Genomic DNA, 6,229 nt, shown 5'->3' on the forward strand with positions numbered 1-6,229 from the left:
GCGGAGCGGTGTAACAGGGTGACTCTGCTATTGATCAACACATCATCCAGCAAGTGGAGGTCGCCATTTTGGAAAATTGCAATGCATCCATTCGCCACCTAGCCCAAAATGTCAAGATTAGTGTGGAATCCATGGAAAAAATCATCCAAGGCCATCCTCACATGCATAAGGTATCCACTTGTTGGGTTCCCCGGCCGCTCACTCCTTTCCAGAAGAAGGAATGAGTCAAATGCTCTCAGGTTCTATTGATGATGTGCCATGGAAACCAGGAGGACTTTTTCAGCAGACTGATCACACAGGACGAAAGCTGGGTCCATCACTATGATCCTGAGACTAAAGTCCAGTTGATGCAATGGAAGCATCATGACTCACTGCCTCCAAAGAAGGCACGTGCCCAACCCTCAGCTGTGACGTCCGTCAGTTGCGAGTCTGAGCTGCACGTAAGATAGCACTCCGAGAAACCCCGAGAACTTTTACCCCCATACAGGGATTTGGAATTACAGTGGAGCCCAAGAGGTAGCTGCCTATGAGAGCAGCGGACCAGAGCAGGACGGTCACTAGGAAAGGACTAAAAACCGGGACCGAAAGCGTAGTCAGGAGTCAAAGGTCAGAAACCAGGCGAGCAGCAGAGGTACAAAAATCGGCAGGCTGTAGAAGGGTCAAAAATCCAGGCTAAGGTCAAAGTCAAAAACCGGGCGAGCAGCAGAGGTACAAAATCGGTAGGCTGTAGCAGAGTCAAAAATCCAGGCAAAGGTCAGAGTCAAAAGTAGCAATTAAACACGAGATCACTGGGGAAACCAAGACTATATCTGGCATCCACAAAATCACAAAATCAAATCTAGAGAAGAACAAGGCCCACCTTGCCTGTCTAGGATTCAGTATTTTTGCTGACTCCAAGTAGGTCAGGTTCTTGTGGTCAGTAATTACAGTGATCTTATGTTTGGCACCTTCGAGGAAGTGGCGCCATTCCTCGGAGGCCCATTTGATTGCCTATAATTTCCGATTACCTATATCATAATTCCTCTCGGTGGAAGAGAATTTTCGGGAAAAGAAGGCACATGAATGAAGTTAAGTGAGGGATGCAGTGCCTTGCGATAGCACTGCTCCTACTCCAACTTCAGAGGCATCTTACCTCTATAATAACGGGCGGTCCAGATCAGGCTGAACCAATATCGGGTTAGAGGAGAAACATTCCTTTAATACAGAAAATGCATGAAGTGCTTCAGGCTTCCAGTTAACCACATCTGCCCCTTTCTGAGTCAAATCAGTGAGTGGTTTGGCTATCTCAGTAAAACCTTTAATGAATTTACGATAGTAGTTGGTAAAACCTAGAAATCGCTGCAGCGCCTTTAGAGACTTGGGTTGTACCCATTCCTTAATGGGTTGGATCTTAGCAGGATCCATCCGAAACCCTTTAGCTGACACAATGTATCCCAGAAACTGTACCTCCTCAGCCATGAAAACACCTTTCTCTAGTGTGGTGAATAAAGAATGCTCTCTAAGTCTCTGGAGGACAGAACAGACATGTTGGACGTGCGTCATAAGGTCAGCAGAATAAATCAGGATGTCATCCAAATAAACGACTACATATACCCCACAGATGTCTCTGAAGATATCGTTCACAAAATTCTGAAACACTGCAGGTGCATTACTGAGCCCGAATGATACTCAAAGTGCCCAAGGGGTGTGTTAAACGCGGTCTTCCACTCATCTCCCTTTCTTATATGAACAAAATTATACAGTATGCTCCTCGGAGGTCAAGCTTAGTAAACCAATGGGCTCCCAACAGCTGATTATAAAGATCAGATATGAGTGGAAGCGGATACTGGTTTTTCACAGTGATTGTGTTTAATTCACGGTAATCAATGCAAGGTCTGAGACCTCCATCTTTTTTTCCCACAAAAAATAACCCGGCCCCAACTGGTGAGGTGGATGGTCTAATAAACCCATTTCGTAAACTGTCTGCTATGTAGTCTTCAATGGCCTGATGCTCTGGACCAGAGAGATTAAATATTCTCCCCTTTGGGAGATGAGAATACGATATCAAGTCTATGGGGCAATCGTACTCTCTGTGAGGGGTAATTTCTCTGATTCTAATATAGAAAAGACATCCTCATAATCCCTGAAAGCATAAGGTACAAAGGGAGGTTTGACTTTAACTTGGTTTAGTGATAGCGATATACAGTCGTCCTGACACTCTGGGCTCCAGCGCACGATATCACCCAAGTGCCAGTCAATGACTGGATTATGTTTGCGTAACCATGGTATACCCAGAATAACTGCGGATGATAAATTATCAATAACAAAAAATGACACATGTTCGGCATGTAATGATCCCACTGACATTGATACTTCCTCAGTGACAAACTCCACTCGACCCTGGACAATAGATGTGCCATTAATCGCAGTGGTTTTAATGGGGGCATTAAGCCTTAGCAGTGGTTCGCCAAGATTCCTTGCTACCAGGAAATCTATGAAGTACCCTTCAGAACCACTATCTACATAAGCCTCCAAACACAGAGATTTCTTAAGGTAGGACAAAGAAATAGGTAAAAAGACGTTGGCCGCATCAGTGGGCAATACCTGGGCACCTGGGCAGGCATGACCAGAACTACCCAGGTGCTGACATCCCGGGAGTGAAGACTTCTGACGTCCAGCATTTTCCCAGAGGTCTCCAGACTGTGGCTTGTGCAGCATGTTAGTGCAAGGTGATGGGAGTGACCCTCCACAGGGCTGAGCAATGAAGCATGTAACAGGTGCTTAAGCCACAGAATCAACTCAGAAAAAGAAAGGCAGGAGAAAAAAAATTCAGGGAAAAAGTAAGGTAATGCTTTTGTATATATCCTGGATACGTACAAAAACAATTTTGGGCCAGACATAATGTGATGTCCGTCAGTTGCGAGTCTGAGCTGCACGTAAGACAGCACTCCAAGAAACCCCGAGACCCTTTACCCCCATACAGGGATCTGGAATTACAGCGGAGCCCAAGAGGTAGCTGCCTATGAGAGCAGCGGACTGGAGCAGAACGGTCGCCAGGAAGGGACTAAAAACCGGGATCGAAAGCATAGTCAGGAGTCAAAGGTCAGAAACCAGGCGAGCAGCAGAGGTGCAAAAATTGGCAGGCTGTAGAAGGGTCAAAAATCCAGGCTAATGTCAGAGTCAAAAACTGGGCGAGCAGCAGAGGTACAAAATCAGCAGGTTGTAGCAGAGTCAAAAATCCAGGCAAAAGTAAGAGTCAAAAGTAGCAATTAAACACTAGATCACTGGGAAAGCCAAAACTATATCTGGCGGCCTGCAGGACAGGCTCCGAAGTATTTGAAGGATACGGCTATCCCTCTCAGGCTCACAGCCTGATGGCCTAATCTTGACCACCCCCAGAACCAGGCCAGATGGCAATGCACCAACCCCTTCACCTCTGACAGAAGAGCAAAGCCTGTGCCCACCAGACGCCTGCACAGGGGCCCCTTCTCTGTCACCACCTTCCCCCACAAGAGAAACACGGCGATGCCCAAAGACAGAGGCATGCGTCAAAGGAGTGGGACCACATGAGGACATAGCCCTCCTATCACCGGGACCACCAGTCGAAGGGGTCCGGTGCCTTCCAGTGGCCGAGGCAGGAGCACCAACCACTGAGTCTGACGGCGACGTGACAGTCCGGTGCCTCCCAGTGGCTGAGGCAGGAACACCAGCCTCCGAGTCCGACGGCTACATGACATCAGCAGGCAAGGTCATGGTCACAGTATTTTGGGAGCAGCATGTAGAAGTATTGATGGATTTCTTAGAAAAGGGTACTATGATCACTGGGGCATACTATGCTTCATAACTGCGGAAATTGTGGGAGGCCATCAAAACCAAGAAGCATGGCATGCTCACCAAAGGTGTCCACCTTCTGCAAGATAATGCACCAGTTCACAACTCACATGTTGCCCAAATGGAAGCATGCGCCTGTGGCTTTGAAACTCCCACCTCTTTCCAACAATGAAGTTATTTTTGAAGGGCAAACATTTTCCAGATCATGAGACTCTGATTTCTAAAGTCACAACGTGGCTTTTGAAGCAATCTGTAGACTTCTACAAGCGAGGTGCTTTTAATATTAGACAGTGTAGGACTGTCCTGATCAAAATTACCTTGTTGTGGTGGGATGGCTTTTTTGCTATTTTTTGATAAAAAAAAGTATTACTAAAAACTCGGTGTTATTTAAATGCACGTTTTGCTTTTTATTTACTTAGTTACAGCAGGGTTTTTGCTCACTTTTTCTCTTGTAGGTTTTGTATGTTTTGTGGCCAATGTGAACATGCGTTTATGTTCTGCATGTGTACCAGCTTAAGTCAAGCTCAATTTTTTTATTTTTTTTTTTAAGCGAGGTGCATACAGTTGCTTAAAGAGATGTGAGAAGTGTGTGTCCCTATGTGGCACCTATGTAGGGAAGGACTAATAACTGTGCCAACTTTCATTGCTCTCTCTCGACAGGAAGTGGGTCAGGAGAAATCTTTAATGAACGCCCCTCGTATGTTTAGGCTACGTTTACACATGGCGGAACTCTCGCGGAAATTACCGCGAGAATTCCGAATTCCATTCCGCGGGAAAATCGCATTTTAAATTCCCGCAATTTTTCAGTGGAAAAACTAGCATTTTGCAAGCGTTATTAGCTTGCAGATATGCTAGCGTTTTCCAAGCGATCTGTAGCATCGCTTGGAGAACTGATTGACAGGTTGGTCACACTCGTCAAACATAGTGTTTGATGAGTGTTACCAACTTTTTACTATTGAGGCTGCCTATGCGGCATCAATAGTAAAAGATAGGATGTAGAAATAATTTTTAAAAAATATTGTTATTCTTACCTTCCAGCATCCCGCGCAGCCTTCCCGCCTCTCTCCACGCTCCCGGTCCCAGTAATCCTTTGCGAGAATTACCGCGATGATGTCCGTTCTCACGGGATCGCAACGTCTCGCGGTCATTCGCGATGACGTCGTGCAAATGACCGCGAGACATTGCGATCCCGCGAGAACGGACATCATCGCTCGCAAAGGATTACTGGGACCGGGAGCGTGGAGAGAGGCGGGAAGGCTGCGCGGGACGTCGGAAGGTGAGAATAACAATATTTTTTATTTTAAATTCTATTTTTTACAGGGATATGGTACCCAAAGCCCGGAGGACAGTCTCCTCTCCTCCGGACCGTGGGTACCATCCGCAAATGTTCTGCTTACTTTTCGCATGGTGTGCACAGCCACATGCGGAAAGTAAGCAGAACAATGCATTCCTATGGGTGCGGGATCGCCGCAATTCCGCTAAATTAATGAGCATGCAGCGTTTTTTACCGCGAAGCGATTCCGCCCCAGTAAAAACCGCAGCATTAGCACAGCATTGCGGAATCCCATAGGAATGCATGGGATGCTTATTTTTCACGTTTTCACGGCAAAATCGCACTGTTAAAACCGCCACGAAAACGCAAAAAAAAACGCCACATGTCAACATAGCCTTAATATATTACTTTGTGAATTGTACTGCTTCTATGATAAATCTCATATACCTTAAGTACTATAACTGTTGGGCTGTTCTAGTGAGTTTTTCAGTTCTTAAAGGGAACCTGTCCCCAGAAATAATGCTGTTAACCTGCAGATGTGTGGTTAATCTGCAGGTTAACAGCGTTATTATGCTGTCCAGCGCCTGCCATAGCCGGATGCAGCGGGGACAAAGCGATCTTTATTCTTCCCGCCAGCATTTGGTTTCAGTCATGGGGTGCGGTGCCGGCACTAGTTCAGTCTCCAGCGGCCACGGTAACCAAGCCCCCAGCCCTGACTGACAGCCGGCCGCAATGTAGAGCCAGTGTCAGTCAGGGCCAGAGGCACGGTTACAGCGACCGCTCAGTATACTCAGGGTGGTGACTGAACCGGTGCTGCGCCTGTTCCTATGACTGAATATCGAATGCTGGCGGAGAGAAAAAGATAATTTTCTCCCTGCTGCATTCAGGCTGAGTGCAGGCGCCGGACTGCATCATAATGCTATTATCTTGCAGATTAATCTCTTATGCTATACTACACCGGAGCTTGCATCAAAAAAGTGAATTTTTTTTATTCATGGTCATGCTTTTAAAAAGCCACTGGAAAAAACATGCCATAAAAACTGGAATGTGAGAATAATTGAGAACAATGAAATTCATTTTGTAAGCAATTTTTGGTTTAATTCAAATGTGTTCAAAAATTCTCTCTATGAACTTACCCAATAAATT

The sequence above is a fragment of the Dendrobates tinctorius genome, unplaced genomic scaffold, assembly GCF_039654945.1.
Source record: "Dendrobates tinctorius isolate UK_male_01 unplaced genomic scaffold, ASM3965494v1 ptg000107l, whole genome shotgun sequence".
Classification (NCBI taxonomy): domain Eukaryota; kingdom Metazoa; phylum Chordata; class Amphibia; order Anura; family Dendrobatidae; genus Dendrobates; species Dendrobates tinctorius.